The following is a 19,262-nucleotide window of genomic DNA, read 5'->3' on the forward strand; positions in this document are numbered from 1 at the left end:
GTCTGCCCATGTTTTCCCTCTGGCCCCGGGGACCCGTGGTCAAGTTCATGTATGTATGGGCATGTAGGTTTTACTAATACATTGATTTATGGCCCCTCTTAATTCATCCTGTGCACACATTTCCCAAAGAAAGCCAAGTGGTAGATGCTGTTCTTGCCTGGAAATGCAGTCTGTGTGAGCGCGGGGTGTGTGTTCCATGTGTCCCACCCACGGACTGTCTAGGACTGCCTCTGTGGTCTGTTGTTGTGCAGTGCGGGTCTGGATGTGGTGCCTGGCAGTGGTAGGGTCAGTGTGGGGAACATGCCTGGAACCCTGATGATTTTGGTGCTCAGGGTGTGGGTACAGCTGTGGTTGGAGTGTCCCATGAGTACTTGCTCTTCTGCATAACTTCTTCCTCTAGAACTGCAGACATGTGCAATGGAGACACTCCAGGAGCATGGGGTGCCCATGGCCCATGTGTCAGGCCTCTGAAGCCACCTGGTCCCCGAAGCCACAGCATGAGCCAGGGACAGTGGTGGTAGTGGAGCCGGTGGCTTTCTTCACAGAGGAGTTTATGCCCACAGATTCACTGCATGCACCAATAAGTGCTGCTACCACTCACCAAGAGGTTGGCCCCACAGATTCCCCCACCATTAGGATGGAAGCCTAGGCCATTTAGGAATCCAAATAGTGCACCTGTGTCAGTTCACCTGGCCACACTGGGCAGACCCATGTCCGCACCTTCCCCATTGGCCCTGGACTTGTGGCTGGACCGCCTGTCTCTGTCACATAGCCACTGCTCCTCAGCGAACCAGTGGGTCAGAGGCGCACCCACAGATGCCCTGGGGCAGCTGGCGAGCATGTACACTCTTGTGTAGCCTGCCTGGAAGCCCTGCACCCTTTGGCCACAAGGCGGCCATGAAGACCTCCTGCTCCCCTTCTCCGTAGCTTGCCACCCTGCTCATCCAGGGTGAGAATTCTACCAAGGTACTGTCCCTGCTGGTGGGGGCTGCATCTCTTCCATCCTGTGCATCTCTGGAGGTGGGGTGTGGTAGGGCTGTGCCTGAATGGCCCCTGGCTTGACCTCCAGAGTTAGGAATTTTAAGCTGGTCCTGGGGCAAACCTGTAGCCTCCTGGATCACTGAACCTCTAGTGAGCTCGGGATTAGACTTTCACAAGGGGTAATGGGTGTCCATGCTGCCAGGGAGTGTCCCTTTCTGGCTGACACTCCTGCAGCCAGGCCAGGCAGGAGTTTTCCCCAAGCCACTGCTCTTTGTCATCAGCACCACCTTTAGCCACAGCATGAGACCACTGGGAGGGCCTTGGCTGACTGATGGCTCCACTTTCCTGGTCAAGTGGGTGACAGACAACACCACCACGGTGAAGATGGTACCCATCAAGATCGTGCACACAGAGAACCCACCGGAGAAGGCGAGCCTACAGGGCCTGGTGCGCTGCAGAGCCACCTGTGCTGCCCATCAGGCTGGAGGAGGAGCAGCTCAGGACTCTGCACACATTGGAGCAGTCCTACTCCAACTTCTATGTGTATAGATTCCAGGGTGCCCAGCCTGTGCCTCTGGCCAGGACAGCCACACCTCCCCTGCCATGCTGAGCAATGTGAAGGCCAAGGAGCGCATGGCCGAGGACCTGAAGTCAAGGAGCTGGCCTGGGAGGTCATGGGCAAGGACAAGTCCCTGGCCTACATCCTGGACCCCCGCGTGAAGATGTGGACCGCCATGGACCTGATCGACAGCATCTTCCCCACAGACGTGCACGTCTTGGAGGTAGCTCAGCAGCGGAGGAAACTGGTCCCCAAAGTCCCCTCTCCTCGGACCCAGAGGAGAAGGGCTTGTCCCTGTGCCGCAGTTCTGTCCCCTGTAGCCCCTGGTGGTTTTGGGGCTGGGTGGCAGCAGGCCAGGGCATGCAGTCCTAAGTGCTCCCAACCCTTTGCTTAACTCTGCTGCCTGCCTGACCCTCCTTAAGGGAAACTGAGGCAGACAGGCCTCTAATGGGGGTGTGGACCTCAAGGCTTGACAGTCTTGACAGGGCTACCTGCTCTTTCTTGGTGGGAGACCAAGGTGTTTGAGGGAGACACCCACACCTGCTTCTCCAGCAGGTGGCAATTGTCAGCCTGGGACCTGTCTCCCCTAGAGACCGGGGTCCAGACCTGCACAGCTTGGTTGTCACAATGGCAGAGTCACACCCGACATCCAGGGGGTGAGGGCCAGGGTGCTGTGCCACACCCCAAAGCCCAGGACAGCCAGGCCATGACAACAGAAATTAAAATTCTCAGGTGCCTGAAATCAACCTTGAGAAGTGTTGGGGCCTGTTCACTGTCTCCCTTTACTGATGCCAGAAGCTTGGGGAATTGCCCCTCCCACTATAGACCCTCTCCCTCTCCAAGACCTCAGAAGCTTGCATTCACTAGTGTCCACTGGCTTTCCTCAGTGTCTTCCCATCTTGAAACATGCCTGATTCAAAGTCCACATTTTTCTTTGGCCTTCTGACCTGGCCAGTGCAAATGACTCCCTGGGTCCTGGATTTTGGCCTGTGCTGGCAACATACCTTCTTGCCCTCCTGGTGAATAGCACCCCTCCTGTGGAGAGACAGACCTCTTGATCCAAGTGTCTGTCAGAGGGCCCTGGCATCCACCGCAGGCCACATGCTACATCAGAGACCAGCAAACATCTGCTAATGGGGGTCTTTGTACATAACGATCTTTCAAAGGATCATCTTTTCTGTTAGTAACAGGTATAGGGGCCTCCCTGGTGGCACAAGGGGTTAAGCACCGCACTATGAAGCAATCTGCAGCCTCTGCAGCATGAATTTGATCCTGGCCAGCCAGGGAGCAACACCAGTGGTGAAGCAAACCTCTACTATCTTGACCATTGCTCCCCTCAGCAGTGTATTTCAGTCAGTCTGCCTGTTCTGTTCCCTACTCTGTCTATGGAAAATTGTCTCACTGCCCCCATGCCTCTGACCTGTACCCCAATTCTTGTATAAATAAATAAATAAATCTTAAAAAAAAACAACAAACTAAACCACCATCTAATTCCATGTATATAAATCAATTCAAAATTGTTAAAAGACATGGGATAAGACCAGAAAGCATGGGCCTCCCCGGTGGCACAGCGGTTGAGCGCTGGGTTGCGAAGCTGCCCGCAGCCTCTGCGGTGCCGGTTCGATCCCTGGCTGCTCCCCGGCCACCGGAGGAGGGTCCCACATGGCGCGCAGACCTCTCCTGCCGCCCGCTGCTCCCCTCAGCAGTGTTCTTTGGTCCTTCTGCCTGCTCTGCTCCCCGCTCTGGCTCTGGTGAATTCTTTCACCCTCCCGCGCTTCTGACTGTACCCAGTGCATGTACGTACAAACAAACAAAACAAACAAACAAACAAATAAAAAAAAAACAAAAACATGCCTCTATAAAAAAAAAAATTAAAAAAAAAAGACCAGAAAGCATGAAATACAAAGAAAAAAACATAGGCAAAATACTCATGACACATCAGAAATATCTTTCTTAGCAGCAAGGAAATCAAAGGATACTATAAACAATGGGGACTAGACCAAACTGAGAAGGTGCTCTGCAGCACAGGAGACAGTAACCATAATGAAGAGACACCTAATGAACTGGAGAAAATATTTTCACACCTAACATCTGACAAGGGACTGCTGGTGAATATCTATGAAAAACTCATAAAACTCAGCAAGAAGCATACAAACAACCCCATCAAAAAATGAACAGAAGAATTAAATGGGCACATATCATCAGGGAAATTCAAATCAATACCACAATGAGATTTCATCTCACATCTTACATAAATGAATAAATAAATAAATAAAATTTTATTTTTAAAAGATTTATTTATTTATGCATACAAGAGCTGGGGTACTGGCCAGAGGCTCGGGAGGTGAGAAGATTCACCAGAGACAGAGTGAGGAAAAGAATAGGCAGACTGACCAAAGTACACTGCTGAGGGGAGCAGCGGGCGAGTGAAGAGAGGTCTGCTGGGCCATGTGGGTTGCTCTCTGGCTGTCAGGTAATCAAACTCATGCTGCAATGGCTGCACATAGCTTCATAGGTTGCATCTTAAACCTTGTGTCACCACAGAGGCCCCAATAAACACAAATTTAGAAGAGCTGGCAAGTTTATGGAGAAAAATGACCACACTTAAACCTTCAGTCGAAATGTTGATAGTTTCAGTCCTTACAGAAACCAATAGGGAGAATCTCAAAGAATAAAAATGATACTTGTCCTATGATCCAGCAATTCCCATACCTACATAGTTACCCAAGGAACACAGAAGTGATAATTCTGTGTTCACACTTGTGTTCCTATGTTTATTTCAGCACTACTTGCAATAACCTAGATATGGAGACAAACTGAATAGCCAAAATCATTTTAAAATTTCAAAAAGATGTGGCCCATTATATATATATATATATATATATATATATATATATGATTACATACTCATTAGTGGCCAAAAAGATGAACTCATGCCGTTTGCAGCAACATGGATGAGTTGGAAAGGATTATTCTGAATGCAATAAGACCAAAGGAGAAAGGTAATGGTCTCACTTGTATGTGGAACAGTCAATCAAAGATGAATTTTAAACTGACCATAGATCTGAGATATCGAAGATGGGAGAGGTGAAAGGGAGGGAACTGAAGAGGTTTAAATGGAAGGTCACAATCCACTGTGTTGGAGGACTGTGGGTGCTTTGCTGGTGGAGAGCTATGAATCCTCACCTAAGTGGATAAATCCTATATTGAGAAAATATTCACAATGAGGTAAAACAACAGCATTTCATTAAAGTGGAAAAAAACAGTGAAGAAAACTCAGGCTAAAATTTGAATAAAAATAAATACGGGGAAAAACTGAAAGAGGTGTCTGCAGAAGATGGAAGACAGACAGAGACAGAAGGGGATGTGGAGAATGCTCATGGGGCAGAGAGGCATGTCAAGAAGCTGCACTTGTGTTTTGGTCCTGCACTGGTTAAAATTGATATCAGATAAATTACAGAATCACACTGTAGCCCCACAATCCCCTTTCTGGAACTGGTAAAGGTAGACGGAGGTGCCTGCAACAAAGATGAGGAGGAAAACTCGAGCCTGCCTGTTTGGCTGTTGGAGGGCGGCAACCTTGTGCCCGCTTTCCAAACCCAGCAAAGGCTGGGGCAGGCCACCAAAACTAAGTTTAAGATGGGCATTTAGGGGAAGAGATCTGCAGCATGCAGAGACTCGGTGTTCTTCAGGAATATTGTCCATCAGCCCATCCCCAGCTACCTTGTGCCTCCCTCCTTGACCCGAACAAAGATTGGGGCAGATCACTGAAACTATGGTTAAGATAGGCATGTAGGGGAAGAGACCAATAGCTTGCAGAGACTTGGTGTTCTTCATAAATAGTGTCCATCTATCTATCCCCAGCATTACTATCCTTGTGAAGTCTGATGTTACTGTGCTGACCTTGGTCTGGACACCATACCCTGGCACCCCAGTAGAGGCCCACCAAAGAGATGCCCGCCAGTACCAGTGGCACAGGGCCAGTTGTAGGGTAAATGATTTTCATGCTTTTCTGTCCTCCTGCCATTTGGATTGCAAGGCCTGATGGGGGGGAGCATCTGCATTTTATTACATTGTTATATTAAGTTGTGTTATTTACTTCTGGGGGCCATGCCTGCAGTATTTTATATTCTCCAAGAGAATAAGAGGTCTCCAGTAAACCCAGAGGAGTGAAGATTTGCTGGGGGCTTGGAGGCTTACTGGCCTTCTGGCCCCCTGGCACCTCCACCTGCCATGTACCAGGCTGCTGCAATGTATGTAAAAGCTCAATAAAAGCCTGAGAAAGTCAGGGAGGCCTCCAGGCCTCTCCTTTGCCTGTCTGGTCTGCTCAGTTTCAGAGGGAACCAGCTCTGTGCCTTCCGGGCAATAAACAAGCTCATAGATGAAATAAGGAAGCAAAAAAGTGGGACAAGGAAAAATACAAATAATCAAGTGTAGGGGCAGGATGGGCACTGAGCAGGTTATCTGATCCAGCAGATGGGTAGGGGAGAGTCGTGGTGACCTCGGTGGCTTTCTCAGGCTTTTACTGAGCTGTTACGTATAGGGCAGCAACCAGATACACGGCAGGCAGGGGTTGGGGGGCAGGCAAGTCTTCACTCTGGGGTTCTCAGGCCACTTTTGCCCCTTCTTTCTCCTTCATCTCTCCTGCTTCTGCTTCTCTTGGTGACGTTTCTCAATACCCTCTCATGGCCCACAGAGTAAACAAGGCAGTTTACAACAATGTAACAACTGAGGCTGCCCCATCAGGCAGGGCAATCCTGATGGTGGGAGGGCAGAAAAACCACTGACCCTTTCCTCTTGGTGAGGACACGCCACTAAAAGAAAATCAACCCCAGAACTCAAGGACCAATGACGTGGCAGAATGTCTCCACGTGCCAGATAGAGGATTCAGAATCCCTGTGATTAAAAAAAATAGATGATGAAAGGAAAATAATGAAATAAGAGCTATAATTATGAACTGAAAAATGAAACTGAGTCTTTAAAGAAGGAAATGCAGAGTATTGAAAAGAGTAATGGAGAAAAAAAAAAAAAAACTCCAGGAAAAGTAATGAAAACAGAATGGGTCGAATGGAAGAATGGAAAGGAAAGAGGACTACAAAGGAAAAAGGAAAAGAAAGAGAAGTGGAAAGAAAAAAGACTGAGGAAAGAGATTTCTCACTAAGAGAAATGTCTGAGACCACGAGGAAAGGCCATATAAGTAAGAGTTACAGGAGTCCCAGAAGATGAGCAAAGAGAAAAATGAAATGAAAACTATTCAAGGAGATAATTAAGGACAACATCACAAGCATGAAGAAGGAGATGACAATAGACACGAGTATCATGCTGGATTGAAATACAAAATCTAGGGCCTCGTGGGGGCACAAGTGGCTAAGACACAACCTAAGAGGCTGTCCTAGGCCACTGTGGCACAAGTTTGATCCCCGCCCAGGGAGATACCCACACGACACAGCTGACCTCTCCTGACTCACAGCTGGTCCCCTCAGCAGTTCATTTCAGTCAGTGTATATTTTCTGTTACCACGTCTGTCTCTGGTGAATCCTCTCACTGCCCCTACACCTCTAGTGTATACCCCAGTTCTTGTATGCATAAATAAATAAACCTTTAAAAAAACAGCATCTCCAGCAAACACATTTAACTACAACAGATAATCACAGACTGAAAGTAAAATGTTGGAAATAAAGCGAGTGTAGCAGAAAAGAACGCAAGGGCAGCTATTTTTCTATCGGATGAAACAGAATTCAAACTAAAAAAAGGTAAAATGTTGGTCATATGTTATGACTATGATTTATGTACCATAAATCAGAGAGATGTAACACTCATTAAAACAAACTCCCAAAATGGAGGAAGTCCAAATATATCAGACAATTATTATCATTTCTGAAAAGCAACATTAGAGAAAATACATAGATAGTATGCAACTTCAACATTGCGATCTCATCAACGGACTGGATGAACATGATTAAAAAAACAAACAAAATAAGGACACTAGAGCTCTAAATAAAGAACGAGCCCTCATGGGGTTCACAGACATCTGTGGGAAACTGCACTGCCCCAAATAATGAGTGCACATTTTTCTCAAGTGTGCATGGGTTTTTGTCCAGGATTGATCACATATTGGACCAAAAGACAAACATTCACAGATACATTAGGATGAAAATCATACCAACTCTCTCCTCTGATCATAATAGCATCACACGTGAAATAAACCATGAAAAGAAAGTAAGGAACCCTCCCACTCAATGGAGTTTGAAACTCACACTACTAGAAGAAATTCAGATTAAAGAGGAGATCAAAGAAGGCATGAAAACATATGTTGAGATGAATGACGATGAAGACAAAACATTCCAGAGTATACGGGGTCAAGTTAATCAATAATCAGAGCAAAGGATATAGCTATACAGGCTCTCATCAGGCCTCCCTCATGCTGCAGGGCTAAAAGGCAAACAGCTCTATCAAGCTGCTGCCAGCCACTGCATTATGATTTTGATCCCCAGCAAGGGAGATAACACACTCTGTACAGCAGACCTCTCCTGTCTCCATGCTGCTCCCCTCAGCAGTGTATTTCAGTCCATCTACCTCTTCTGCTCTGCACTCTATAGCTGGTGAATTTCTCACACCCACACCTCTGGCCTACACACCAGTTCTTGTATGCATAAATAAATAAAACTATCAAAAAAATCCCAGATTTCATCAAGAAACAAGGAAGAATACAAAGAAGCAAACTAATCTACCATCTCAAAGATAAGAAAAAGAACAATAGCAACAACAATAAAAACAAAAGCCAATAGAAAAAAGGCAATGATAAAAATCAAAGCAAAACTAAATTAAATAGATATTAAAAAAACATCCAAAAGATAACAAAACCAAAGTTTGTTTCTTTGACTAAATTAACAAAATAGACGAATTTCTAGCCAAGCTCACAAAGAAAAAAAAATGTGAGAATACACAAATAAAAAATATCATAAACAAAGAGAATTTAGAACACACACGAAAGAAATCAAATAATAATTAGAAATTCCTACGAACATTTATATGCAAAAAAGTTCAACAGAGAAAGAAGGGATGCTATCAAATATGTTTTTTGTACCTAAAATTAATTACACTAATACATAAAGTGAAAAGACACAACACAAAAAAAAGAACACTATGGGTTAAACTCCCTAAAGAACACAGGTGCAAAAATCCTCAATGAAATCCGTGCTAACAGAACACAACAATCCATCAAAAGGATAATACACCACGACTGCATGGGATTTAATAGTGGCACAATGATGGCTTAACATCCAAATATCAATTAATGTAATCCAACACATCAATAAAAAGAAAAATAAAAACCAACCATATGATTATATCAATAGATGCTGAGAAATCATTTCACAAAATTCAACCTCTGTTATTGATGAAGGTGCTCAAAACTCTTGGGATAGAAGGAACAAAATTTAATATGATGAAAGCCATCTATGACAAACCCTCAGCCAATATTATTCTCAATGGTGAAACGCTGAAAGCCTTCCTTTAAGATCAGGAACAAACAAGGATGTCCACTCTGGCTGCTGATTTTCACTATGAGACTAGTAGTCCTAGCCAGAACAATAAGAGAAGAGAAAGACATACAACGAATTCAAACAGGGAAAGAAGAAGTAAAGCTATCACTATTTGCAGATAGTATGATAATATAGATCAAGAGCCCTAAAAATTCCATGTAAAAAGTAATCAAAACAAACAACTATTTAGTAAAGTACCAAGAAACAAAATCAACACAGAAAACCCAGTAGCCTTCCTAGATACAATGATGGCCTTCAACAAATAGAACAGATATTGATGAAATGCATATGGCCCACACAAAAATTCGAATAGTCAAAGCTACCCTGACTAAAAAGAACTAGGATTGAAGTATCACACTCCACTGCAGATTTCCATCTCTACCACAAAGCCATCAAAATTAAAACAGTATGGGACTTGAACAAAAACAAAAACACAGACCAATGGAATCAAATATAAAACCCACAAGTAAAGCCACATATATGAACAACTAATCTTTGACAAAGGATCAAAGACTTTATCAAGGAACAAGGACAATTTGTTCAATAAATGGTGCTGGCAAAATTGGACAACCACATGCAAAAGAACAAAATTAGAATACTACCTCACACCATACACAAAAATCAACTCAAAATGGATAGAGAATATTGACCATAAGACCTGAATCCAAAATATGTAGTTGAAAACATTGGTAAAACACTGCATGGCATTCATCTCTGTAACATTTTGAAGACTCATCCCCCAAAGCAAAGAAAGTGAAGAAAAAGATAAACAGACAGGATTTTATCAAAATAAAAATCTTGTGTATGGCAAAGGAAACATTAACCAAAACAAAGAGAAGCACTGCAGATTCAGAGAAAATGTTTTTACTCATAAAACTGAGAACAGACTGATCATAAAGATCTCACAGGATCTCAAAAATAGAAAAAAAAAAAACAAGTAAACAGTACAATCAAAGGAAAAAAAAAAGGTGGCAGAAGAGGTAAAATGACACTTTTCCAAAGAGGAAATGCAAACGGCCAACAAGAATATATAAAAAGTATTGAACATAACTTGTAGACAGGAAAATGCAACTCAAAAGCACAATGAGATGCCACCTTACAACAGTGAGAATGACAGACATTAAAAAACACACAACAGCAAATGTTGGCAAGGATGTGTAAGAAGAAAAGGCACATCCTACACTGCTGTTGGGACTCCAAACTGGTCCGACTACTATGGAAAGGTGTTTGGAGGTTCCTCAAACTACTAAAAATTGAGCTACCATCAGGGACTACTATGAATATTTATATAGAAACAAGTTCAACAATCTAGATGACAAGGACACATTTTTTGAACTATAAGATCACCCGACATGGAACAAAGAACAAATAGAAACCTCAACTCACCAATTGCAAGGTGTGAAATTCAACAGTAATCAAAACCCTCCACAAAAACCAAAGCCCAGGGCCTCCCCTTGTAGTGAGCGGTTGAGTGCTGGGCTGCGAAGCTGTCCACAGCCTCTGAAGTACCAATTCGATCCCCGGGCATCAGCAAGGATCCCACATGGCGCACAGACCTCTCCTGCTGTGGCCACTGCCCCCTTCAGCAGTGCATTTTGTCAGTCTGCCTGTTCTGCTCCCCGCTCTGGCTCTGGTGAATTCTCTCACCCTCCTGCACTTCTGACTGTTCCCAGTGCTTGTATAAATAAATAAATAAATCTTAAAAAAAAACCCAGGGCCTGATGGATTCATAAATGAGTCCAACCAAACTAGTGCTTATCTTTCAAAAACACTTTCAGAATATTGAGAAAGAAGGGATGCTGCCAAATATATTTAACAAAGTCAACACCAAAACCAAAGACAACACACAAAAAAGAGAACTATAGGCCTGTCTCCAAAAGAGGCAAAAATACTCAATAAAGTATTAGCAAATATAGGCCCTCCCTGGTGGCGCAGGGGTGAGACAGTGCTATCAAGCTATCACCAGCCACTGCTGCAGGAGTTCGAACCCCAGACAGCCAGGTAGAAAACCAAGTTGCACAGCAGACCTCTCCTGCTCACCTGCTGCTCATCTCAGCAGTGTATTTCAGTCAGTCTGCCTGTTCTATTCCCCAGTCTCTGGTGAATCCTCTCATGCCTCACACCTCTGTCTCATAAACCCAGTTCTTGTACGCATTAAGCAATAAATCTTAAAATAAAGTATTAGCAATTTAATTCAACATGCGTCAAAAGGATTACTGACCTCAGCCAATTAGAATTTATTCCAGGGGCACATGAGTTTCAGATCTTAACATCTGAACACCAATTAATACGGGGCCTTTCTGGTGGCAAAAAGGGTTAAGACACAGCACTATGAAGCTATTTGCAGCCACTGCAACATGAGCCCGATGCCTGGGCAGGGAGGTGACACACATGGCATAGCAGACTTCTCCTGTCTTGCCCGCTTCTCTCCTCAGCAGTGTATTTCAGTCAATCCACCTGTTCTGTTCCATATTCTGTCTCTGGTGAATATTCTCATTTCCACACCTCTGGCCTACACCCCTGTTCTTGTATGCATAAATAAATAAATCTTTAAAAATATAAAAAAGAAAATCATTTAATTTGATCCCAAACATCCACAAAAAAAGAAATCTAGCAACCATATGATCATATAAATAGGTGCTGAGAGAGCACTTGATAAAGTTTAGCATCCATTTGCAATGAAGGCCCTGGAAATATATGGCATAGAAGGAAAATACTGTAACACAATAAAAATCACATAAGACAAATGCACAGCTAACATATTCAGTGGGGAAAGCCGAAACACCTTCCCATTAAGATCAGGAACAAGACAAGGATACCAGCCTCACCACTGAATTTCAACATAATACGGGAGGTCCTAGCCAGAATCATTGTACAAGAGAAAGACATACAGGATAAAAGCAAAGATAGCATTTTTGGGCAGATGATATGATCATATAAATAGAGAGCCCAGAAAACTTATTAAAACAATAAACCAGTTCAGTAAAATGCCAGGTTATGAAATCAACACACAAAAACAAGCAGCCTGCCTATATGCAAAAAATCAGTCTGAATAGGAAGAAATTAAGGACACAGGGTACAAATCTATTTTAACTGAGTATTGGAACTTTAATACGGGTTGGTCAATTTCATGCATTGCTAGTAAGATTCAAACAAAGTCTACTTGTACAGGGGCAACAGTTTCCTTGATTACTTCTGGGTCTTCACACCACTCTCAGCACCACTGGAGTGGTAATGATGGCTGGCTCTGAGCTTTGTGTGTCTGACTTGCCTCCATGTGATCAGATGGTCTGCTCTCTCTTCCTGGCCAGAGTTGCTGAGGTTTCACCACGTTGTGAAAAATGTGTCAGTTTCTGAGGCAGGGTCAGGTAGTCAGAGGTCGAGGGGATCCTAAGAACCAGCTTTGTAATCTGGCTAAGTTCCACACCATTCACACACCAAAGGATCTCTTCCAGGTCTCCCCTTGGCAACAGAATCAACACTAGGAAATAATAAAATCAACTGGGAAGAACTGGCTCTCTCAGGGAAGGATTTATAGAATATACATCACATCGGTTGTGATTGTAGATGTAGACATCCAAATGCACAGCCTGAAAGATCTTCACCAATTTTCTCATCAAATGTGGGGTCAGTGTTTCCTAAACAACCACCTGTACCATGTGGGAACATTTTCTATTCACATTCGAATCTAGAACATGGATGATGAGTTGAAGAAACAGATAAAGGTAACAAACACCCACCGTTCCATTTATATTGTTCCAAATCATTTTAATAGGAATTAAGGTTTGTTCATGTGGTATTACTTGTAATTGTTGTAAAACTAAGATTTAAGAAAAAGTTATCTACTGTTTTCTCAGAAAGCAGGAGGTTTTCCTTTGGGTGTAATGCAGCAGACACACCTCCTGAGATCACAAAGAGGGGGTTCAGCTGGGGTGTAACTCCCAGGGGCATCCTCATTCTATCAGTTTCTCATCCAGCCATCTCTGACAAAGTAGTCTCCTCTTCATGTTTCTGACTGCAAACAGAGATGACAACATTCCCATTTATGAACTTACCTCAAATACAGAGGGTTCTTAAAATACCTGGAGACCATGCATGCTCATGCAGCATCAGATACTGCATGCACTTCTCTCCATGCATCACCTGGTCTGTACTTCAACATCCCGGTGAATAAGGGGATTGGATTATTGCAGCTAAAGAGATGAAGCAACTGAGGCACAGAGAAGCTGATGCACTCCTGCCTGTAGGGGCAGCAGTGTGTAAAGAATGATGTTAGAATCACAGGATTTTAATCCATAGGCTCTCATGTGATGTGAGGCCATGTGTGTGAAGCTCGTCTCCCCTCACCCCCCACTCACAGCGATAATGTCCTGGGAGCAAACTCATAGACCTATATCCTGGACTTGGGGACCCAAGGGAGGCCACTGTGAATGAAAGAAAAGAGATAAAATTTAAAGGACTGTGGAGAAACACAGTGTCTCTGAAATATGGAGTGTATGGTGATGGGTAGGTGGGGTCAGGTATGGCCACGTGCAGCCAGGTGAAGCTATACTTAGCCATGTGCAGCCAGATGTGGCCAGCTGAGGCCAGGTGTGGCCAATGACAAGTTCTGGAGACTAAAGGGTGAGATTAGGAATTAGCACATTTGCATGGGGGTTTCTGCAGGATATCAGTTATCTGATGTGTCAGCTACCCTACTGATTGAGGAACCAACCAGGGGGCATAGAGAGGTGTCCTTCCCAGACTAACAGGAAAACAGCATGGCATGACCCCTACACATTCAAGCTCCAGCCCACCTCTCCACAATAAAGTGGGATATATTTGTTGCCTCTGACTCTTCACACTGACAGATGCCTAATGTACCTTCCATGTTATGTTTTACTGGGAAGCTGAAAGAAGTATCCTTATAGCCCAGGTCAAGTTTCACTGAAATGACATCCTGGCCTGGTGGCCATTAGAGGTCCCCAAGACCTCACTTCTGCTGCTTTGCATGACCCTATTTCTCAGCTTTCTTAGAGCCACCATTTCTGGCCCCTAATCTCCCTTTATCTTTTTCCCATAACACTCTTTCATCTTTACTTGACAGACATGCCCCAGTGGCTGGACCACAAGGAGGCAATAAAGACAGAAACTATGACCAAATCATACTGAAAACCTTGGGGTAATTGCAAATTGTAAATGACACTCTCCAGTGACCAAGGGGACAAGGAAGAACAATACTATATAGAGAAGACAGTGGAAACAGAGAAATCCAAAATCGGAACTAGCTTTGAAAGCTGACCACAGAACTGAGGTATCCAGAGGGGGAGGGGTGAGGACACAGTGGGTAGGAGGGACCAGGGATGGGTGGTGGGTCTGGATAATAGCACCTGTGGGGATGGATCTGTAACCAGGGCTTAACCCAAAGTCTGTTACAGGTGGTGGCCCCTGCAGAGGGTGCTGGTGAGGACGGGGAGTCCCTGGGAAATTGGAACAACGTATTGCTGGGGATGGAGTCTCTGATAAGAAATACAAGAGACTGCAGCAGCATCCCCAGATTCAGCTTTTGGTTTCAGTGTTTTTGGACCTTCAATGATACCGGGGTCATCGATTTCTGCCCCCACCATGATGATCTGCCAGGAGGCTGGTGTGAGCCTCAGAAGGATGTGGAAAGGCCTCCAGCAGCCAACCTTAGAGACAAAAACTCTGGATCCTTTGCAAATTCCCCAGCTCTGAAACTTTCATTTTGCTGCTGTTACACCCTGCCAGGAAAGGTGAAAACCTGGAGCCAGCTACCTTGCTGAGATGTGAGTAAGGCCGTTTGTCAGGTCCTTGGGCTGCTGCAGCTGTTATTTTGAGTGTTGCTTGTCTGGAGCTGTGCTGGGGCATCTCAGCAGCTCCCAGAGCATCTCCATTTGTGTCTCTGTTGTCTGTATGAGTTGGATCTAGGTCTATAGTCTGGTTGCCACATGCTCCATGTCAGCAGTGGTGTGAAGTTGGCGCATTTGTGATTAGGACTTTGAAATACTAGAGGTTGCTTCAAGTGAGGTAAATACCCATTTTTTAAAAAGATTAATTAATTTATGTGTGCAAGGACTGGGGAACAGGCCAAAGGTATGGGGGATGAGAGATCCCACCAGAGCCAGAGCGGAGAGCAGAGCAGGCAGACTGACAAAGTACACTGCTGAGGGGAGCAGCGGGCAGCAGGAGAGGTCTGCGTGCCATGTGGGAGAGTGAGGAGAGGGAGATTGAACTTCCCTGGCCAGAAATTGGACACATGCTGCTGTGGCTGGCTCCAGATAGCTTTAGGAGTTACATCATTTTTTTTAAGATTTATTTATTTATTTATACAAGCACTGGGTACAGTCAGAAGCACAGGATCAGGAGGGTGAGAGGACTCACCGGAGCCAGAGCGGGGAACAGAACAGGCAGACTGACGAAATACACTGCTGAGGGGAGAAGCGGGTGAGACAGGCAAGGTCTGTTGTGTCATGTGGGATCCTCAGCAGTGGCCAGGGATCTAATTGTCACTGCAGAGGCTTGAAGGCAGCTTCGCAGGCCAGCACTCAACTGTTGAGCTACCAGGGGAGGCCCCACAGGTTGCACCTTAACCCCTTGTGCCACCATTAACTTCAATAAATGGCCATTTTTGACCTCTCTAACTCTTTGATTTTCCCTTGTTTGTTAAATAAATCACTGAACCTAAGCAGTCTTGCAATTGTGGGTGAGGATGAACACATCAGACTGTGGCTGATAAACTAACTGTACAGTGTGTGTGGTTGATTTCTTGCCCCTAGTGTCCTCTATCATATCCACTAAAACAAACATTGCAAACTGTTACCTTGAGGAACGTAACACCATAAATAAATTAATACATAGTAATATTCTAGAGTACATTTTATATATTCATTTAAGTAAGAAAAATAACACAAAACATACAGGAATCCATCCCACTGCTGTTCCCCTAAATCTGGAGTTTGCTGTCCCAGTACCTTTGCACATGACATTCTCTGGGAGAACTGCCCAACCCCCTCTGCCAGCTAATCTACCAGCATCCAGAGAGCAGGAATAAGACCTGGCACTTTGTTACTTTCGTAGTCTGAGAGGCCTAGGATTAACTTCACTAATGTGTATGCAGGTGTGTGTCCAACTGTGCCTGTTCAAGCACACACACACACACACACACACACACACACACACACATATCAATGTAGGAAACTAAAATATATGCATTGAAGCATCACTGTGAAGTGGGCCACCGTGGGTTATCATTTTTTTTTTTTTTCACCAAGGAAGATGCTCGTGAAATCATAAGCAGTTGTGTGGCTCAGAGGCCTGGATGATCTTATTCCAGAACCAATATGGGCCCTGTTGACACTTTCCCCTCCTGGCCCAGCCAATCCTAAGCAAACTTGCAGGATTGAACACTGCTGAAGATTGGTTCCAAGTCTTCTCTAAATGTGCAAAATGACAGGCAATTTTTCTAGCAGAAATGGATTGACCAAGTGGAAGTGAATAAAGGGGATAGGAAAAGGGGATGTCCCCTGAGGGAGGGCCTGGATGAGGGCAAGAAGAATGAGCTGTGGAATGCAGAGAAGCACAGACACACAGTCATTGAGATAAACATCAGTCTGATGCACCATGAACAAGACTAACAATCACAAATAGAACCAATCAATGCTGTTGATCTCCTTTTGCCTTTGCCACCATATTGGCCAGTTCCTGAATGCTGGTGATCCCATGGTCATATAAAACTTCTGATGTTCTCTTGTCATGCCTCACATTTTTGAAATGTATTAATATATCAGTTGTCTGGCTCACAAGTTAAGCTTCTCAGGGAAGACAAATGCTTGGTAAATAGTAGCTCACCTCACTCACGTCACATTAATCACCCCAGTGCCCCCCAAAGGAATCCTACCAGAAACTCAAGATTATCCTCCATCATTCTCTGGCACATCTTGAAGAAAATTCAGCCAACAAGATACCCTTTTTCTATAACCCGCACCCCATCCAAAATAAAAAATTCTGGAGTTTAAGGTAAACTTGGCCACATTAAATTTCAAAATTATGGCTTTTACAACAACCTTTCCCTGGGGTCCTCTCAAGGAAGCAGGGTCTGGCAGGGTCTCCTCTGCCTGGATACCTGTGCATGTGCATCTGCCAGGTGCAGGGGCAGGCCCAGTCTATAGACACACAGTGAGGTGCAGAAATACCTCCCCTCTGGCACCCAGGCCCGTGGTCTCCTTGTGGCTTCTGGGGATGGTCCATCTGTTCATTGAGCACAGGTTATTCCCATGCGCCTGGGTGGACTCAGCTCTTTGCAAGATAAACTCGGTCCCACCCGGCAAATGCCCAGCTTCCTGGACAAACTTCCAGACCTGCCAGTTGTGTGGTGGTAAATAAGTGAATTTGGGGAGGACAGAGACCTCCTGCCTGATCCATTTTTCCAACTGCTGGGGGGTCAGGGAAAGAAGGGGTGGGTGGTTCCCTCTTGCCAACTTGGCCTTCAGTTCTTGGTCACTCTCTTCCATCCTCATAAGTTCCCATCAGGAGAAGACAGAGAATGAACACACACATCCCTTCAATGTGGGCTTATTGAAAAAAGTTTCCCATGTTTTACTCATCAAAGTATTTTGGTCTATAAATTTCCCTCTTAGTTGATTGTGGGGACTCACAGGCTTTGATATGTACCAATTTATTTACCCTTCATTTCCCATCCCTAGAACCTCTTTTCAAATATATATATATATTTAGAATAATAACATTTGGAACTATACTAGGATGGTGCTTCAGTTGTGAAAGATATGGGGTTCACATTACAGTTTTATTAGATTTCAAATTTAACTTTTTCTCAGAGATGGCTTGTTTTACACATGCTGTCATCCCTGTAATGTGTTAACACTGGTGATAGTATTGGTAGTACTTGCATATTATATGTAGTCTCCCGGAATTGTCTATTAAATTAACCAAAATGTAGTTGTAAAATCATCTGTTTTTTGGGGGGTCCTCCCTGGTGGCTCAGGCAGTTGACCACAGAGCTATGAAACAATCTGCAGCCTCAGCAGTGCCCGCTTGATCCCCCTAGCCCAGGAGCAAACCGTATGGCACAACAGACCTTTGCTGACTCACCCGCTGCTCCACTCAGCAGTGTGTTTCAGTCAGTCTGCCTGTTCTGTTCCCTACTCTGTCTCTGGTGAATCCTATCATCCTCCTGCACATCTGGCCTATACCCCGGTTCTTGTATAAATAAATAAATCTTTTAAAATAAAGTAAATGAAAATAATTTGTTTTTTGATTTTTCTCCACTTTCAACATACTGACTTCTGGTTCTGTCAAGTTACTAACTTGAATGTGGCTCCATCACTGTTGCCTAAGAGTTTTCTTGTTTTCAGCAATATTGTGAGTGGCATCAGGTTGATATTTTTAAATATTTTCCAGGTGCATAAATGTTCATCATTGCTGGGTCTCCCTGGTGGCACAAAGGGTTAACACACAACCTATGAAGCTATCCGCAGACACTGCAGCACAAGATTGATGCCCAGTCTGGGAGATAACCTTATGGTGTTGCAGTCTCTCCTGTCTCACCACCTGCCCTGCTCAAGCATGTATATCAGTCAGTCTAACTATTCTCTTCCCTACACTGTCTCTGGTGGATTGTCCCACCACCTCCCCCCGCAACACCTTTGGCCTGTTCTTGCATCCATAAATAAATAAATCTTACAAAAAGTTCATTTTTGTTTATCACATGTCACCTCTCTTTATATTTGTTGAAATTTCTCTTTTTCCAATAAAGTTCAGGATAACGAGATATGAATCACCTAAAAGACCCATTTCCATCATTTCAGCTGTGCTTTCTACTCTTTTAGGTCATATCTCACATAAGCAAAGGATCCCTTACGTTTTCATTCTGTTCTACAACCTGCACCTTTGCATTAGAGAATAATTCACTTACACAAATGGATTTTCCTATAGTCCTGGTGGGGGCTTTGCTGCCTGTTACTCAAAACATAAATGCATCAGAGAGGGACAGTATAATTAAAGGGTTATTTCAACACAACAAAAATGCCACAACAAGGCAGAGCCCACAGAACAACTGAAGAGAGGACTGCACCAAATAAACGTCAGGACTCTGGATGTGAGGAAGACACATTTTAGACAGTTGATGGAGGACCTGTCAAACTAAACAAGTTTTGCAAGTT

At 44.3% G+C, this 19,262-nt stretch overlaps 1 pseudogene; it reads left to right on the plus strand.

Moving 5' to 3' along the window:
* The first annotated feature begins 454 nt into the window (after positions 1–454).
* Positions 455–19,262, plus strand: part of LOC119250820 (protein Shroom2-like) — a 36,338-nt pseudogene continuing 17,530 nt past the window's right edge.

This window comes from Talpa occidentalis, unplaced genomic scaffold, assembly GCF_014898055.3.
Source record: "Talpa occidentalis isolate TD23 unplaced genomic scaffold, MPIMG_talOcc4v2.1 talOcc4.18, whole genome shotgun sequence".
Classification (NCBI taxonomy): Eukaryota; Metazoa; Chordata; class Mammalia; order Eulipotyphla; family Talpidae; genus Talpa; species Talpa occidentalis.